This window comes from Sturnus vulgaris, chromosome 1 (assembly GCF_052056855.1).
Source record: "Sturnus vulgaris isolate bStuVul1 chromosome 1, bStuVul1.hap1, whole genome shotgun sequence".
NCBI classification, from domain to species: Eukaryota; Metazoa; Chordata; class Aves; order Passeriformes; family Sturnidae; genus Sturnus; species Sturnus vulgaris.
Genome location: NC_142243.1, coordinates 135,342,601 through 135,363,646, shown reverse-complemented (window position 1 = coordinate 135,363,646; position 21,046 = coordinate 135,342,601). Strand labels below are relative to the sequence as shown.

Sequence of the window (21,046 nt, the reverse complement as noted above, 5' to 3'; positions counted from 1 at the left end):
AAAGCCTAGTTAGAATTGTTTTCCAATTTTGAGCACTGATGCTCAAAAAGTCACCTTTGTCACTAAAATTTTGTACTGTGATTAGATTAAGTAGAACATAATCCACTACACAATCATAGAAAGACTAAATGGAAATTATAAACTGAAATGTATAAAAAAATGTAGGAAAAAAAAATAATTTCTTAAGAGTCACGGAAGGCAGCTGCCTTATCTAAACCACCAAAGTTAAAGGAAACACCAGAATTATGTAAAGAGTATCTCAGTGGTGGGTATGAGCTCTTAGCTGACTGAGGCCACATACTGGGTATTGACCATGAAACTCATAGGGTTTCACATGAGAAATCACTGCATATAGAAATATTTCAAAAAGAAAACGTACACCACTGACAAACAAAAAGAGTGCAAGAGTGAAATAAAAAGTTGCAAGGCTGTGTCCAGAGACCTTACAGTATCAGCTCAAGAGACAGAGATATCCCAAGACAAAGGTGGAAAGTAGGTTTTCAGGAAAAACCACTTTCAACGCTGCTCATTAAATAAGTAGAAATTCTATCAAAAGCTTGAGGATAAGGTGGGGAGCATATACTAAAATATGTGGCAAAATAACATTCTGCAAAAATTTAATAATTGATGTATCACTAATTCCTCAGATTCATATGAAGGTTAGAGTCATACATTCACCCTGCATAGCTTCCACAGCACAACTACAACTTCCACCTTTGCTGCTGCAGTAGTTTCTGCTCTGCTCTCTACAGGAGCTAACATAAGAAATCCAAACTCAGTCTGGTTCGTAACCCATCCAGCCCAGTACACTGTTTTCAATAGCACCAGGAGGAAACTCTCTTAAGAAATACAAGAAACTCTGTCCACTTCCTGCAATTGCTCCTCTCCTCCTCCCCAGGCATCCACAGCTGCTGCATGTAGGATGCCAGGGGTACATGTTTGTGTGGTTGTTTTAGTAACCATTTCTTCACTTCTTGTCCATGAATTCATGCACTTTGTTACTGAACACACTGACAGTGCCTGCTCACTACAACCTTCAACAAGTTCCAATTAAAAAAAAATTTGCTTTAAATCATTTCCTCCTAAGTGACACTGCTTTCCCCCAAATCTTTTACAGCATATGAATTGTTCAGGCCCACATTCAGCTTTATTAGTGTTGTTACTGACTTTGTAAACTATGATCACAGCCCCCCTCAGGCTTCTCCTCTTCAGACATGGAAATCCCAGCCTTTTTAGTCTCTCCTCACAAAGAAGGTGTTCCAGCACCCTCAATCTTTTTAGCCTCTCTTCTCTGCTTCTGTAACTCCACTATGGCCTTCTTGGGTACTCTACAAAGCACCCAAGAAGTGGAACCACTACAATTCTCTATAAAAGTGAAATGTTGCCTTCTGTCTTGTTCTCCATCTTCATCCAGATATCCAGTATTTTGTTGGGGTTTTTTTGGCTGACACTGAACATTGACTCAATGATTTAATTTCTTCATTGCAGGACCTATTTCAATAATTTATTATCTTCTCCACCCAAATTAATCTTCAAAAAGTGAAATATGAACTAGGGCAAACAGTACCTTACTTCCTCTTCAAAAGAGAAAAATGAATTTAAAATAAATAGTTTATCAGCAACTTAACTATAGGAATGAAGGGCAGTGAATTTCTCAATTTCTTCAAATTCCTGTGGTCTTCATACAGCAGTGTAATGTATTAGATTCTACATACACTGCAGAAGTTGGGTTATGAGGGAGGTAAAGAAAAGCAGGCTTTATAAACCTTCCTTTTTATTGTGCTTTATGGAACAAAGGGAGCAATCCCCTCTCCTTTTCTTTAAAAGAATGAACACACTAGAAAAAGTATTACAGAGGAAATCCTAAAACAGAACCATTAACTAGCTGAGATTTTCTTTGAAAAGGTTTTTGCCAGCTCTGGTTACAATCTTTTCAGATTCACTCATGTACATATTTTTCAAATAACCAATAAAATTCTTTGCGGCTGTTTTCTATGGCAGACTCATATCACTGACTTGTAAATGTGATATCACTTTTAATGCTGCCTCTGTAAAAATAACTAGAGACCATTTTAATGAATCACTACACTGTGAGCCAAAAAATCTTCATTCTTCCTGATATCCCAGCAAAGTTAGGCTATTTACACCTCAGACTCTCTGCCTGGTAAACTATAAAGTGCTTCACCCATATCCTGCACTGATGGCACTTTCAAAATTGGTACAGATGGTTTCACTGCTCATGTATCGAGGGCAAGCAGAAAGAAAGGATGGAGCTGTGAAAAGATCTTGCTGTATAATTTCATGGAATTGCTGCCTGTAATTAAGTCGAGGGCATATGCTGCTAAACCCAGCAATTTTTAACTGCAATACAGATATCAGTTGAGTCTGATGAAAAATGTTTTCAGAAAGCATGATTCAGTGGTGAATGACAGTCTTATGGTTACTACATGATATTCTCTTGTTCTCTTCTATGCAGCAGAAATTTCTGCATCTACCTGACATTTAGGTTATGCATGACTTGGGCAGAGGAAATGAAAATATGGCGTCATCCACTAAGAGACAACTTTCCAGAGAGAAAAGCATATATGACAGAATGGAGGAAGAAATCACATTACTTCTGGTTTCTGAATAGATCCTCTCTTCTCACACCTAAACAGATCTGAATTGAAGCCCAGTTCTTTTCTCACTCTTTCTCTCTCTCTCTTTTTATCATTAAGTATTTATTAAATGTTCTGGTCTATGCAAAACACCTCTGGGAAAGTAAGAAAGTAGCTGTGCCTTCATGCCCAGTCAGACTATGGGTTTTCTGTGCAGACTGCTGCAAGGGTGCTAATCGCTCCCAACTGCTGAGTTTCCTGTTATGCGGACATTCAACTACAGAAACTTTACTGAGACCCCAAATCAATTCATGCAGGTCACTGAACAGCAGGTCACTGAACAGCACTCAGAAGGCAATTTCTGCTCAGCATTAAGTAGTATGGAATATGAACCAGTGCCCAAAAGGTGAAAGACACCATATCCTATTACGGTTTTCCATGCCACCCGGTTCCACAATGAAACTTTGACTCATATATGGTCTTACCACATATATTATAAAGGTTGAAACACGTGAATAATGATTTGCAAGACAGCTGTACATAACACAGCTGGGAACAAAATAAAGGTGTAGAAGTATCACTGAAACTTCTTGCATCAATGTCAGCTCAGTAGAGCATCAAGCCTCCCAACCATGTTTCCAAGTTAACCTGAAGATGTGCTTAGTAATAAACTTGGGAAGCATTTGGGTATTCCTCCAATGGGATAAGAAGATGAGAGAGAACGAGTCTCAGTATAACAACTCCAAAAAGATTCTTTGCTGTACTATGGAATAAATGGACCAATGCTTTAAAGATGTCAACAACAGCAATATCATCTTGCTGTTAGCAAATGTAATAGTAACATTTATCATTGGGCTGTATAATATCAATTCTCTTACTCTTTACATAACCCATTTAAAATGAACAATAAAAGTTTTCTTTAATTAGCTACTGGTGTGCATTAACATGATCATGATTAAACCATAAAAACCAACCGTACATTACTCTGGTCCCCTATCCCATGTGTTTTAAATTATTTTAGTTGAAAATGTACTTTGAGTCCCTTTTAAAAGTTCGACCTTCTGCTTTCAGAGAATTAAATGCATATTACTATAGTGGAGAAGATAATGTTTCAGACCTCCAGGCATATATTAAACACACTGGCAGCACATTAGACAAAATGCTTTACTTATTAGATACTTCCTATTCTAAACAGTGTCATCAAAGGCTAAAAACAAAATCCATATAAAAGCTGCACAATGCTTCCACACAGAACCTGTGCCAAAATCCCTGTACTTTCCAGCTAATGAGGAAAGGATGTGTACTCTTAACATATGAATGTAAGATTTTCCAAGCATTCACTTTAGGAAACAGGACTATTGATTCCACATGGCTTATGTTAAATGAAACTGTATTGGTAAAATAACCTTTAAGATATTTGGCATGATAACTATAATTAAACAGTATTCAAAGGAATAAAACAAAAGGGAATTTGGTTCCACAATAGCTAATTAAAATAAAATGAAAAAACACAGCATGTCATCTATCAAGATAAATTGTTATTGTTTAAGAACTGTTTAAATACTGTTAAAATATACTTTTAGATAAAATCTGAAAGGACTGGAAAAATATTTGTGGTTTAAAAACGGATAGTTTGGTGAAGAAAAAAGTATAGGACGTTGAAATTTTAAGCTGAGATAATAGCTTTAAAGCTTTGAGCATAACCAGATGGCACTTAAATCAGAGGTATTCTACAGTTTCACTGTCAGAATAAGTTGCAATATGGAAAGGTTTTCAATAGCTAGAAAAAACACATCAAGATGATAGTTTACTTCTTAGATCACTTCAGTGCATTTTCTTTCACAGTTATATATCCTATCAATACTACACACCATAGAAAAGGTGTTGAAAGCTACACTGGTAGCTGGGGAACTGTGGTTAATTCTTCCTTTTCATGTGTTGAGATAGGTAACTTGACTAGCTTAACCTCTTGAGTTCACTAGGGCATATGGCACATATATCTATCAAGAAAAAGGGCATGGAAATGGCATGTCCTGTAGAACACACACAGATAAGTACATCATAAAATTAAGGATCAATAAATAGATTTTATTTTCAACATTTGCAAGTAGTCCCTAGTCTAATGTCACTGCAATTTTAACCAAGTAAGTCTTATTTATTTTCCATTTCTGATCACACTCCTTAGATGGTAGTGATGTCTTTGAAGTTTTCACTCCATAAAGAGCAGGAAAAAAATCATCAAGGTAAACACACAACCTAATTCCTTAGACCAATAATTAACATGTTTTCCAAATCAAAGAGAAGCATTTTACAACAATTGGCAGAATTGCCATGCTATAGTTCTTAATCTTTCAAGAATTTTCAACAATAACAATGTAAGCATGTGAAAATTTCACTATAAACATTTTTATGTTCTTTTTCTGGTACTTCACAGAATAAGTCTTTAATTAATAGAATAACTGTAAGCAATATAATCTTTGGAAGTGCAGCCGCTCTAGAGGAAAAGCATCTACATCTGCATATTTTTTCCAGCTTCTCATATTAATTATGGTCATATAATGACACTACTGAAGTAAAATTTCCAGTCATTTCTTAACTCTGATCAAAACCCTTCAGCCAATCATGAGCTCATGCTTCACATTACATAAGTTATGGAAAGACTCACAAGTGTGAAACCACAAAATCAAAGTGCCAATCACATCTGCTCCATCACTGTTGTATGTGACCTAGTTTTATTCCTTTTGCTAAAAAGTATTAATATTTACATGGAAATAAAAATCTTGCCCACTAGACAGAGTAAGTTACAGAAAAGGAATATGCTCCGTTTTTGTTTTCTGTTATGTTTAAACTGGAATTACAAAGATAACACTGGATAATTTCTTCCTTTGTACTAAGTACTTAGTCTACTGCATTGAGAAGTTTCAAAATTTAGTTTAGAAATCTACTTAATCATTGTTATCTAATGGACCTTTGTTTGCCACATTGCTCTACTGAACACTCCAAATAAAACAATTTTATTATGTTTTGCATAGGAGTGATATGATTGAGTTTAATTCTGACCATTATCAAAATTATTTTTCAAATTGACATATTAATTTCACATGGAAAATATAATGAAAGACACACATACAAACATATTTGACTATTCAACTTTGTCCTCCAGTCTAATAAAGTTCCAAATTAAAACTTCAGTACTCCTATTAAATCTAGACAGATTGTTTCTACTTGTATCAGTCCAATTGCAGAAAGAGTCCTTTATAACATGAACCTAAAGCTGTCCTCCAAAAGGGAACTATTAAATCAAGCCAAAATGAGGCAACAGAAATAGCAGAGATGTCTGAAGTAGTTTATTTCATAAAAGTCAACTTTTTTTTTCCTCTAAGGAGTTTTCTTTCTAAGTAGAATTTGTTGCAAAACAAATGATGCCAATTTGAAGTATAATTGTGTATATGAGCTTCTGGACCTACAGAATTACTTCAGATGGGAATTGTAGTTTTCACAATACTGCAGGAATTAGAGGCAAATTGTGATGGCAAGGAGAAACAGAAACTCAGCTTCTTTGTGCAATGTTTTCCCAGCTCTTCAAAAGTAAAGTAAGAGGCTACATTCTGTTAAACACTGATGCAAATATTCATAAATCAAAGCTGTGTTAAATGTTCCAATTGTAATATGGATATCCAAGTGCTAAATCCTTTCTAATGCAAACAAAATTATTTTTTTCATCTTAACACAAACAGCATGTTTATTTTGCTACCCTATGAAGGCCAGTAAGAAACTTGTGTTCAATTTTTTTTCTTTCCAAATAAAGGCTTTCAATTTAAAAAGACCAGGCTGAATTTTGGCAGAGTTCTTTTTTTTTCCACAGCATTTTTTCATTAATATTTTTACTAAAAGCATTAGGTTTTTTTTGTGTTAGTTTTCAAATTTAAATTCAAATCTTAAGTACATATCTTTGGTTTAATACAAAAAATATTGGCATAAAACACACATTTATTTTAGACACGGTGAGGGTTTGCTCAATTTCACACATTTTTTTTCTGATTTTTAAAAATGTTTGGTTTATTTTTGTTTTTGTTTTGTGTGGGGGGTTTTGGAGGGGGGCATTGCTTTGGGTTTTTTCTGTTTAAAGCCAAGAAATAGCATTTTTTCCATGAGAGTCTTCTTGCATTTTTCATTTGGGCATTTTCAAAAGCACTAGTTGAAATTTCACCTTGATTTTTGACAGGTACATATGGCACATACAGGACCATGACAGGATCAGGCCAAACCAGCAGAGGTTTAGGAAAGGTCTGAACCAAGCTGATCTCCTTTTATGACCAGGTGACCTGCCCAGGGATGACTGCTGGTGTAATCCAACCAGACTTCTGCAAGAACACATTGAGGTGCTGGAGCTTGTCCAGATAAGGGCAACAGAGCTGGGGAAGGGTCTAGAGAGTAAATCCTACATGGAGTGACTGAGAGAGGTGGGTTTGTTTAGTCTGGAGAACAGAGGGCTCAGGGGAGACCTTACTGCTCTCTACAAATGCCTAAAGGGATTGTACCAAGGTCAGGGTCAGCCTCTTCTCCCAAGCAAATACTGAAAGTGCAAGAAAACACAGTCTCAGACTGTGCCAGAGGAGGTTCAGTTTGGACATCAGGAGGAATTTCTCCACTGCAACTGTGCTTAAGCATTGGAATGTGCTGCCTAGGGAAATGGTGGAGTCACCATCCCTGAAGGTGTTCAAGAACAACTGCACATGGCACTTAGCACTATGGGTTAATTGCCATGGAGGTGCTTGGTCAAAGGTTGGACTCAATAACCTTGACCTCAGAGGTCTTTTCCTACCTTATTGACTCTACAATTCTATGACATTCTCTAAGATTTCAGTATCAGACTAATTTGACCAGTCTCAGTTTTGGGTCACATATCCATGCAGTTTAAATAATTTAATTATATTAAATATGGAAATATTAGAAATATCATTCACTGTTATGACTTCCAAACATGAGAAATTTAACAGTTATTTACTCCCACTGGAGTAAACTTGAATATGCTCCCACTGACTAATATTTAGCATTCTGTAAAATAAATTAAAAGATGCAGCAGGAAAATGCCAGATACCTGGCAATAATTCAAAGTGGCATTCAACAAAGCCTCAAAAGACAAATTTAGGCATCATTTTCAATGAGGGGACGAATGAATGTATGAACAATCAAAAGTCATTATTGTAATGTGGTAAAGTAACTTAGTACTTGATTTCCATAATACAGACTCTATCTTCAGCCTCTTAAACTATACTGAGTAACTGTACAGTTAAATTAACTATTCCCAGAGTCAAATGGTACAATCTTTTTCTTAATATATATTAGATACTTTAACCATATTGAACATTTTAAAGGCAATTAAAATAAGTAAATCCACAGCTGATTAAAAGATTTCATGTACAGATGCTGCCTAACTAAACAAACTTCATTCTACATTATTTCCAGTAATATAAGTCAGAGTGAGTCAGACTACATGCCATGAACAAAAAAATCCACAGTGCAGGAGTCTCCAGTGAGAAATATCCAACTGCTGGCACACTGCTGCTCACTGTTGCTTGAAACATGTGCTAGGATCTTGAGTGCCTCAGGTTTTAAAGCTGCTAGATGTCTGTAAAATTATCTATCTGTACTTACTGCCCTTTTTTTCATAGGTTACTACATCTCACCTGTATCAACTTGTACCTAAACTGATCTTTGATTAAACCATGTTTCAATTTGTTGAAATATTTTAAAGACTACCTGAGGAAGTAAAGCACAACACGTGAACTAAAACCTACAAAATTAGGAATTCCAGAATATGTTTTTTTGGTAACAAGGCCATGACAAAATACCCCATTTTCAGCGAGTTGTTTGTCTCAGCCTTGGTGTACAATTCCATGTCAGAATGAATTTGTGTCTCCTCATTTGTGCCTTATATGACAGTAAAACAGCCAGTTTAGGGTCTTGAAGCATCCAAAAAAAATAATCCCAGAAAGAAAAACCAACAAGCCAAACAACCAAAAAACCTGAGAAAAAATGTACTTGTTATTTTGGCCTGTTCTGTTTCCTTCACTGGTTCATTGTACAATACAAAGCAGGGAAGGAAAAGGACAGACCATGGGAGCTCATCTTGGATTAATTTAACCCTCAAAATTTCATCTTAGATTGTGCTTGCTGGATTTGTTTAAAACAATTAAAAGAAAGAAAAGAATTATGGAATTGGAGCAGGAATGAAAGGTCCAAAGGAGGACCTCTGGAAGCCACCTCCAGGGTGGGTGACACATGGAGCTGCATCTTCAGGCTTCTCCAACCCATCAGACCTGGCAGTTCTGCAGCTGCCTCAGTCTCTCGGTGCTCAGACACTGCTCCAAAGCACCCAGCACTCAAATCATGCTGAGATTTGATTTTGTACCTCCCTGGAAAATCAGTGGAGAACTATTGTGAAACACATCCTGCAGCAGTCTGACATTTTCAAAGTTTTTATCTGCTGTGCTATGATTCCATTGGAACCATTCAAATTGTGGGATGGTAACAACATTGAATGCCATTAGCAGACCCAGATACAAACAGTTTACAAAGTTTATTTCTTAGAGAAAAACACTTCTGACCTTTACATCTTCTATATGATATTACTACAATGTACTATAATAAAGATGCAAAAAGACTGCACATACTACTGACTATTGCTTACATATACTGTTTTCCATAAAAATATTTTCCAGTTTTGGGCCATTAAGTTCCTTTTGACTCACTAACAACTGCTGCTTTTTTGTTGTTGTTTCTGTTTTTGTTGTTGTTGTTCAGAGTTATTAAAATACTTTCCTAAGCATTATTTTCTAAGCCTAATTTTTTAACTGGCCATAAATTCATTTGCTGGGCTGAACTTGCTCACAGACATACCTGGGAAATGACCCAATGAACCACTCAAACAAGACCAGTCTACTTAAAAATTACATTGTAAAACAATGATTTAATAGAAATACAGTGGGTAAAACTTCCAGATGTTCAATGTGTAATGAAAACTTGTGTACATCTTGTGTATTTCTTGTGTGGAGAAGGCACACTGCCGTTATAATCAACTTTATCAAGAGAATGTAGAACAGTTATGTGCCCATCTCCCACTGAAAAAATAATAGTTTGGCAGATAATTTATCTGTGATTCTGAATCTTTCTTCTTCTGTTCCTGTTTTGGAAGGCAAAGAATCAGCCAAAAAGGATGATCTGTAGAGAGCAGATAGCCTATCCTAGCAGAAAAGCAAAAAAACCTACAAACTACTGCAACAAAACAGGTGAACTAATGCAAACACACATACGTAATTATCCCTGTAGCTCTGGGAAGAAAAAAGTGTCCAACTTTCTAAAATAATGCCTTAAATCACTGGTCTTCAGACAAATATCAGTTTTATGAAACATGTAGACAGGATCCCTACTCAGAAAAGGTAACAGATTTTCAGTTTTAAGGATTCTCTAATTCAAACAACTCTCCAATTGTCTGAAATAATGGTCACTCCTAATTTCTGAGAATACTTTACTAAGTCATTATTCCTCCAGTGTTTTGATGGAGAAAGTTAAAATTAGTGGAAACCTTTACTTAGGATGAGTCAAGAATGAAGCTTCCAGTCTTGATTCATACAATGAGTCACAGGTGATCTGGGGGGGAAGGTACAGTCCCAGTGAAATGAAGAGCTGGAAATATTGCCTAGGAGCACGCACGTAGGAAAAAGAGTGCTAATATGCAAGATTATGAAGCAAACCCATTAAGCACAGCAGAAACACCAAAGCTGCATACAATGTATAAACAACTGACACCTTTAAAATGTCTTCTCTCTAAAAAGGTACAGACAATTATCTGCAGATACAAATTCGGAGAAATTAGAAATAGCTACAAATATGAATTTGATTCAGTACATGTTACTAGCATCATATGCATGACTCATACTAATCTTTTATCACAATCATAATCTTTGATTTCACTATTTGATATATATATCATTCTGATATATATATTTGATATATATATCATTTGATATATATACCATTTGATACATCAATCAGAAGGAAGCTAGCTGTAAAAATGGAAGTATTGTCCTGCTCTTTAATCTCCTCCATACTCATGAGGAACACTCTGCAATATAAGTCAGTGTGACAACCATCTCTTTTATCTAAATGGGAATACCAACAGTACCAGATTGTATCATACTTATCAAAGCCACAGACCCCATGCATGTATGCTGTAGCCCTGCCACCAAAGCATGACACTACACTAAAAATTAGTTCACTGTAATTTTACTAGATCAGCTTTTGTGATAGTTGGCAGAATATAATGAACATATTAGAAAGAAATTAAATACAGCTAGGCTCTTTATTATCCTTCTACTCTGAACAGTGTGTCCATGAAGAAACACTACTACTTTCTCTGCCCTATGCAACCAAAATTCAGTAAAATATTCAAATGTTCAAAACAATTGGAAAATTATTATTACTGACACAAAAATTATTATTACTGAAGTGAACTTCCCTGCAAGCAAGACACAGAATAAAATGAATTCTTGGGATTCAGAGAAGCTCAGAAGCCCACACAATGCTAGAAATTAATGTTGATGACCAGGAGAAGGATATTAACATTCAGAAACTATTGTATACCTATGAAATCCTCAACTGAAGTGTAAATTCAAATTATACTCTTCCATTCAAAATACGTAGTTTTAATTCAGGGTGTATCAAAATTCTCATAGCAAGACTATGGATGCAACCTGTGCAGCATTGCAAGGGGACGAATGCAACTGCAAAGCAATTCAAAATATTAAAACACACCACTTGCTTAGATTTGAAATGTAAAAACTAAATTGTGCATTTCTAAAAATTCCAGGCTAACAAAGAACTCAGATCTTCTGTCATGAAAGGTTTTTGCTGTGTGAAACCTCTGTGCATGTGTGTATCCACATACATGCTTATGTCCTTTTGAGTAATCCTCACATTTTGATTCATGTCTGCAAAATGGATCCTTCCTCATAAGGTTTCCTACTTTAATGTGAGTTTACTTCATCCCTGAATCTCTTTTTTGTTTTAATTGAAAAGTAAGATTTCTGCTTTGAAGATTCTTAGAAAAAACACATCCATTTTCCCAATATAAGAACAGCATCTAGGTTTCCACTGGAATGCCAATGTTTGCTCATATGGAGTATCAAGAAGTACTGCACAGTCCTTCAGAAAGATACCTCCCCACTGGTTTTGGCAACAAAATCAAATGATGAGACAAAGCTTCCAAAGAACGGAAACAGGGTATGGCAATGACTCAAGATACTGGCAAGGACTTTATTTTGATAGTGTCCCTGAACTAACCAAAATATCTGTTATTTTCAGGAAAACATCCGACAAGTGGCTATGTGGGAACCCAAGTGAAGTACTGGTAAAGCTACCAGGAAAATGATGCAAGTATTATTCAGTTATTCCAGCTAAGGGTTTTTATTGGCATTCTCAGAAAGTTATATTTTTTGGCACTCTCTCTAACACTATGGAGCTACAAGATTATGTTTAAAACATATGAACCAGCTCAGTGGTAAATATCATCATGTCATATACATTTCAAAAGATTTAGCCATTCTACAAATTTTAACAACTCCATAAAGCAATTAAATCTAGTGAGCCTACTTACTATCTAAGTGGATTAGATTAATCTGTGGAACAATCTTTACTAAGAAAATGAAGTTATGCATGGTGCAAATTTTCTCCATCAACCCTTTGCACATGTATGTCTTAAATGTGCTAACTTTTTTTACACGTCTTCATGTTACTATGTATTTGAAAAAATCACACAAATTAATTTGTACAGCTTCCTTTGACATGGCAAGGTTTCAGGTCTTTAACATTAGCAGAAATAGAAAATGTATGCCACCTTACAATTAAACCCTCTCCATCCTACAAAGCTGCTGCTCCAGAACATAGATTTATAGATTTATATGAAACTGATTCAGATGCCATATTTTCACTACTGTATAATGAATAAAAACTTCTGATTATAGATTTACTTCTTCTTTTTTCTTTTTTTTTGTTTTAAAATTATATTTATAAAATTTAGTTATAAAATTACTAAACTATAAAACATACCTAATTCTGCTCAGCATACAAGTGCTTGTAAATGGTATGAGGATACTGTAGCAGTTCCAACTCATGCAAATTAATTTCACAGGAAACAGGAACCACATAACTCTGTCAATAACACAACCTGGATCCCCTCGACAACTTTGATCCATTTGATGTTATATATATAAAAGGCTATGCTCTTTTATGTTTAAACTCACTACTAATTAAAAGAAAACTTATTCAAGCAGGTATTTTTGTCACTTTTCAAACAGCATGAAAAGCTCATGAGTTTCTGACAGAAGAAAGAATTTGTGAAAAAATAGACATATTTGTTTCCTGACAAAATCTCAGGCACGAGTAACAGAATGTATCATTCTACTAGACAGTCGCATACAATACAACTTTACCTGAATCTGAAAACAGACTATAGATCACCAGAAAAATTGAAAAATTCAGCCAATATAATCACCAGCAGTACACTCAGAAAATTATGCTTCCTTGCTTAACAGCATAGTACTAAAGTGGAATTCTGTCCTAAAGAAAGTCAATATGAAACTAAGCAGCATATTTATCCCTGGGTGATCAGCCAGTCCATCACAAGCCACACAAGTGACTGAACAGTGAATACTGCCTATTACCAAATAATGGCTTTCCCTCAGTGGCAATACCTATTTTGGTTTGCCACCACACATTTCCTGTATTTTTACAAAACAGATTTAAAAATTAATTAATGTTGAGACTTCTATTCTGCTTTCTAATTTGGCTGAGAACACAAAATATTACATTCTGTTTGAGGAAGACTGACATACAGGGTGACTATAATAGATTTATTTACTTCTAAAAATAGGTTAAAATGCATGAAAAAAATAGTTTCTTGTGAGAGAATGCCAGGGAAAAAAAGTGAGGCATTCACCTTTTTTGAATTTTTTGATTCTTCTCATAAAGAAAACAGGGAATTTCAAATCTAAATTGCTCAGCGCCCTCTGACTATACCTTCAATTAATCGTTTACTGGCTTCTAGCCTTTCCCTTTATATTTCTCGTCTTTCTATTAAAGAAAAAAAAAATCTTATTTTGTTTTAAAATGAAGGAAATTACAGAAGTCATGTGTTTATAACTCCTGTCAAGGATCAAGTTTTCCACACTACCTAGCAGGTGACGTCCCATGCAGGGAAGGAGCCGTAACTGGTGCTGTCTAAAGGTAATGCTGCCACAGCATCAAACTCTTCTGTATACCAGCATTAGATGGCTCAAAGGAGAAGATTAGTGGAGATCAAAGGATGCAGAACCCTCAGTCTCACACCGTGTGACCCAACACTGCAACTTTCCTCTCCTCGTCAGAGGCTTTAGCAAATCATCACTGTGACACATCCAGTGTCCACACTGTGAGAAAGTCCAAGCACGTGTTCTCTCACACTTCTCCTCAGGGTGAGCTTGAGCCACTGTCTTGCCTTCAGTGATTTTGTCCTGCATATATGCCAACAACCAACTGTACTTGCCATTCATGGCAAGCCTATAGCAATTCTTACACAGTTCATGGTTTTCAAATATTGTTTTCCTCTGAAAATGAACCAATATGATTTCTTGCATATGTTCTAATCTAAAGAAAAGTTTGAATTTTGGATCTTTTTAATAGCAATATTTTTATTATCTCTGTAATGACTACTTCAGATTATTTTGGTCAATACAATAGATGATCAGAAATGGTGAAGTTTTAAATTAACTTTACATACCATTTTGTTATTATTTTACTTGGATAAGAAAGCACAATGATATTGAAGATAATTGTAATACAAATAATTCACAAGTTATCTTCAAAATATTGCTAAGCAGGGTATGAAACAGAGATTGGAAAGAACGTTTATGTCTTTTGGACTATTTAACTAGGAATAGTATGAGACAATAAATGCAATTCATTGAGCAGACATGAGAATGTCTGGTTCAGATAATCAAGAACTGTAGGCTAAAAAGAAAAAAAGTGGACTGAACCCCCACTTGCACTTCAAATTTATGTAAAAATTATTCTATCCCATTATGCTTTATATTAAAACATTTGGAAAAACAGCAAAACAGAAAAATCCCTAAACCTTGAGTCTTCAACTAATATTGATGAGAACATAGAGGAAAACCAACACTTTAAGGTTTTGTTTGCTTTTTTCCTGTCTCACTGTAACTTTTTTATTTTGCTGTTATAATTTATTTTTTCCAGAAAATAACGACAACCCCTATGAGATGTTTTCCCTATTAGATTTGTTCCAGCATGGGAGCCTTTAAACACTATTGATATGAGGCTTCACAGTACTCTAGTGAAATATTTGTATTTTTCCTTTCATTAACAATACAAAATATCCTTTTGTGTTGAAGCAAGGAATATTTTGAATAATGCTATTTATGAATTTCTTTATAGATTATTGTATTGGGTAAATTCCTCCCCAGCTATATTTTATGTGAAATCTTGATATGCAAGAACATCTTATCACCTTAATTTAAGTGGTCACAGACAACATTAAGGAAAATGTCATAGAAGCTGGTCTTGAATCATGAAGTGCTTAAACAGCTATTGTAATACAACTTTCCATTCTTTTCCCCCACATAGTTTGTGTGCTTGTGGACATCAAAAATCAGCAGGAAAAAACAGTTTCTTCCTAGGAAAAAGTAAATTCACTTTGAATCTGTAATTTCAAGTCTGGTTTTACTACACTAAGAATTCTTTACCTTGTCAGTTTATTACGTACCTTATCTAATATGTTTGTTCATCTTTCTCAACTATGTAAGTCCAAATGCTTATTGAAGAGATATTTCATTGTAAGATAAAAATCTTCCTATGTATATCAAAGAGAGACTACGAACACTTTTTTCCCCCTTTAATTTTGTATTTGCAGAATCTAAGCATGAAAATCTTTTCAAAGAGCCATTTTCATTGCAACAATCAGTTCGAAACACTTTTTTTCCCTTGTAATTCTAGGAGAGAAACTAAAGGTCACATCTTTATAGCAAAACAGATTTTCCTTTGTCTCTTACTTCTTAATTTTCCTTTTTCACATTCTAAGGACATTACACAGAATGAAATGTAATTCTTCCTTATCAAAACCTTGTGAGCTTTAAGGTAATGGAAGCTGTTGTCTTTTACAAATCCATCTGGGATGTACAAGGCATAACCTCAATTTGAAGCACACAGAAGTGGCCTCACAGTGCAGGAATGAAAGGATAAGACATTTCCTAACTTCAATGACACAAATTAGAGCTACTTTGGTCATCTAGCTGTGGTATGTACTTAGAAACTACAGCTTTCTGCAATCCTTCTCAACCGTGAAAACACTTCTCTGGATATATTCCATTGTTTCCAAATCCATAAAACCAACAGTGAGAATAACCAAGCCTAATTTTAAGCCAACCCTTGCCAAGTTGCTTGAGAATCTAAATATTTCAAATCTAAATAATCTAAATTTTTAATTTTCTCTTTACTTTTTTACTTCATTTCTGGTATCTGAAACTTTACATTTTGTAACCTAGTCAGAAGTTTTATAATAGCTTACTCTTTGAAATGTATAATCATTAAAAAAAGGAAGCTACAGTTACTAACAATTTTATCAATGAATTGAACATACTAATTCCAGCTGCAATAAATTTGTGATTCTTCAATTAAGGTGGTGAAGATCCACCAGAAAGCTCATAGCCCAAGTATCAAAGTTATGGTACTACATGCTGTGTGACCTGTTATTCACTGGAATGGAAATTCAAAGCTCTAAAACATGGGCAGAACTGAGCAGGTACACAAGACTTGATCGGTAATTGTGCAAGCTACAAGAAAAACAAAATTTTCTGAGAAATATTTTATTGATTCACGTTTCAATACTGTTTGTGGGGCATTACTAATACCATAGACTAAGTCTGCTGTGTTTTCACTCACTACAACAAATATCAAATGCATAATGAAAAAGGTTTTGAAACCCTCAGGAAGTTATCTTTATGCAGCATTAGCTTTTTTAATGTGCCTAGACATTTCAGGATTTCAAGACATACCTAAATTCAACTGATTTATCTAAAATACAAAAACCAAGACCATTTTGGCTCTTCAACACTGATTCCCTTACATTTCAGTAATTAAAAGACAAAAGTAAAAAAGCTTCTTCAAAAGAAACTGGCAAATGGAAATACCAACTTCTCAGAGTTTCAACATACTAAAAATACTTCCAATTATACAAGCTTTCCATAAGAATACTATCCAGTCAATACAACATCTGTGCAACATGTGGATCTGCCATTTCACACTTTGACTGTCTGGCTTCTCAAGTAGTATTATCTGGAACTTGTTTTACTGGTTTTCTGACTGTTATTTTTTTCTAAGCAAAATAAAAATGGAAAACAAATGTATGCTTGTTTTCAACAACATTTCTTTTTAATTTTTTACACAAGTAATTAATAGCCTTGACTAAAGTGTAATTAAATTGCTCATCACTCAGAAGTTTGCTCTGCTAAAGTATCATCAGCAAGAAAAAATGCTATACACTCCATTAGCTATCATTCTTTCAAATTTTATGTGTGATGCAACTGTAACAGCACTTTTATACATATATCCTGCTGACCATGTTCTGTATCTTACAGTGAAGTTATAGCAAGAACAGGTTGATGAGATTGCCATGAACAGAAATTAAGAACATAACAGTCCTATTGAGTCAGAACAAAGATCTGTTTAGACTCCTGTTCTCTAAAAGCAGATATAACTGCATGCTTTGAGAAAAAAAAAAAAAACGTAATTAAAGAAAGCACAGAGAAATACTTCTTCAGCATACTCTTCCAGACTTCTGAGCCAACATATTACAGGGCTTTAAAACTTATCAGAAAATCTTTTTTAAGCCTTATCTGCAGCAACAGGAAATGACTGACCTTCTGCAAATATTACTGCAGTATGTCTAATGTGACAAATCAGTACACAGTCAGATTTAGCCAGGCTAGGAAGGAATCAGCTGCCATAGATATGAGTTTTCTATGCCTTCTCCCTTTTGGATGCTTCTTAGCTATTAATGGGCTCAATTTAATGATATCTTTTTTATTACTCAAGCATTTGCTTAACTTGTTTGGGTTATTTGAGCAGATAGGAGCTGTACTTCCCCCAGCCTTCTCCATTATTGGGAGGAATACAAGTAACATGCTGCTCACTTTGAAATACCTAATATTTATAGCAGTTAGACTCCAAATATAATTTTTGTGGTAAAATAACAAAACATCAAAGTTGAAACAACTTTTGCTCCCCCCTAGTATTAATATCATTTATTCAGGAAGCTGGTGGGTTGCAATTTATCAGAACACAGGGGTTTGCCCTATGGAATATGTCATACCTGCTGGTGGGTTTACTCAGTGATTGGCCATGAGCCAGGTCTAGAAGCAGAATATCATCTGCCAAGGTACAAACACTGCTGCAGCTAGTATTTAGGATGAATGCTGAAAGGTCAAATACCTCAAAGCAGGCTATAACAAAGCAGAAAACATCAGCCAGCAGGTCATGCCCAGAATTTCCGAAAGAAAACAAAGATGTCTCTGCACCCGGTTTCCCCTGTTTTGCTCAGCACTTCCCCCAGGTGAATGACAGCTTGTTCCCATTGCCTATTGGTTCTGACTGCAAATTATGCTTGACATCAGCTATGAAGAAAAATTCCAATCAGACATCTCAAGTCCCAGATCATTCTCTGTGAGACTCTTTTGCCAGCACATCTGAGTCCACTCTTCATCAGCTCAGTTAAATGCAGCTGCTCCTACATATTAACAAGATTTTTTTTCAAGTATTTTGTGGGGGAAAGTAACTTCTTAAGCATCAAATTTGTGCAGGACCTTCTCTATTCTAATGGCTAGCAACACATAAATTAAATAGCAAGTCCACTGAAGAACTTCAGAAGGTTTGTTCATTGCTTAGGCAAAAATAAAAGAATGCCAGCCAGGGGCAAGGGAGGTCTGAGAGGGATCCAAAACAGGGACAGTTTTTTCATTTCTATTCAAACAGTGAGAAAATATTTCTGTATTTTTAAAAAATGACTGTTGAGTGCTCACTGTAATTAAAAACTTGCAAATAAGCATGATTGAAGGAAAAGATGATGAGTTTGGCTATTCTTTCAAAAAAGAGCTTATGCTATTTTTATTAGTATTTTAGATACCTATCTGAATTTCAGACTGTATAGGATGGCTATGGATTTGTAGCATAGGGAAACATGCATTTGGGCTAGCAGAAAATAAACAAGACTACATAACCTGAGAAATAGGGATGAGGCAAAGTGAGCACTGGCTGAATGGCAGGTCTCAGAGGGTTGTGATCAGTGGCACAGGGTCTAGTTGGAGGCCTTTAACTAGTGCTGTGTTCCAAGGGTTGGTACTGGATCCAGTCTTTAACTTTTCATCTCTTTCTTGGATGAAAGCAGCAAATGCCACCTCGGCAAGCTCACTGATGGCACAAAGCTGGGAGGAGCAGCTGATACCCCAGAGGGCTGTGCAGCCCTTCAGAAGGACCTCAGCAGGCTGGAGACATGGGCAGAGAAGAACCATCTGAAACTCAAAGGCAAATGCAGGTCCTGCACCTGGGGAGGAATAACCCCAGGGACCAGTACAGGATGGGGCTGACCTGCTGGGAAGGCAGCTCTGTGGGGAAGGATCTGGGGGTCCTGCTGGACAATGAAATGGCCCTTGTGGCCAAAACTGCCAAAGGTATCCTGTAGTGCATTAGAAAGAGTAACAGCAGGATGAGGGATGTGATACTGCCCCTCTACTCAGCTCTGGTGAGGCCTCCCTTGGAGTGCTGGGCTGCTCAGTACATGAGAGATGTGGAGCTCCTGGAGTGAGACCAATGGAATGCTATGAAGATGATGAGGAGGAACTCAGTTATGAGGAAAAGCTGAAGAGCTGGGCATATTTAAGAATGACTTAAGAGGAGATGATGGAGACAGGAGTTTACCAATGTCTTTCTAAATGTGTATCTAAAGGGAGGGTTTCAAGAGGATGGACCCAGGCTTTTCCTGGTGCTGCTGGGCAATAGGACAAGAGGCAATGTGCAGAAACTGATGCACAGAAAGTTCCACCTGAACACGAAGAAGAACATTACTGTGCACTGGAACAGGCTGCCCAGAGAGGGTGTGGGGTCTCCCTCACTGGATATTCAAGAACTATCTGGTCACAGTCCTGTGCCATGTGCTCTGGGATGATCCTGCTTGAGCAGGGAGGTTGGACCAGAAAATCCACTGTGGTTCATTCCAACCTCACCCATTCTGTGATTCTATGATGGAGGAGGTAAGGAGAAATATGCCATAGGGAACAAAATGTGAGTGAATGCTTTCAGTGGACATCCTCTGGAAAATATTTCAGATGTTTTGAGTTGCTTTGAATTTGAAAAGCAATAATCTTCTCTTGATCTAGAGCCATAATCCTCACAAAGATATTGTGAAGAAAAAGTAAGCATTTCTAAGTACAGTTTTTGGTTTTCATGGAAGATACAAAGTAACTGTTCTTTGAATCCAATGACCTCAGTAAACATTTTGAGGAGTGTAACATTCACTGACTTGCAGTAAGATATGTGACCCATGCATTCCTACGTGGTCAGCAGCAGACCAAGATGTGTGTTGGTTTGTATTTAATTTCTCTTTCAAAGAGGAGTTCTTGCGTTTTCTGCTTCTAAATGATAGTATGACAAATAAGTCTTGCCAAAAATCTCCAGGTGGTAAGTGATGGACACCAGGAAACAGATTTGCCACATGAAGAAATATACTCCTTGAAAATTCACCTGTTTTATCACTGATCAGCAGTAAAACTAGTTATCGTTTACACTGGAAATACTTTTACCAGAATATTAAAAATTCTTCTAAGAAGGAGGAAATGTGGCCCTTTTATTGATATTTCACCTGTAATATTAGATGTATCACTGAACAAAATCAGGACATTAATGGCACTTTACTCTTATATTTGTATTTCATTTCCCAGCACTTCTGTTTCTGTTCTCCACGTGTAGGTATTATACGTTCTTCTTCTAAGAATTTGGCATATATTAATTTTGAAAAAGTGAATAATTACAAAAAGGCAGCAACATTCTTTGCCCCTCAGGTAATCTATCAAACACCACATATGTGTCCTTACTCTAAAGCTGTCAAGTAGATCAAAGCAATATTCTTTGCAATAATAGACTATACCTTATGAAGAAGTCAGTACAATAGGCCCACTGTACATCAAAGATTTATAAAACAGTATAAAGCTAGGGCTTATTATAAGTAAAAACACAGCACTAGAGACCTGGCATGAAACTTTTTACAGAATATTAAAACACTTGAAGAAAAAAGAGATTTACCCATAAATCATCACTTTTTGGGTTTTTTTATCTACACTAATCTT

General features: G+C 35.8%; 1 protein-coding gene across 9 annotated transcripts in view; it reads right to left on the bottom strand.

Annotated features, from left to right (window-relative positions):
* Positions 1 to 21,046, bottom strand: part of VPS13B (vacuolar protein sorting 13 homolog B) — a 426,148-nt gene that overhangs the window by 118,781 nt on the left and 286,321 nt on the right. The window lies entirely within an intron of this gene.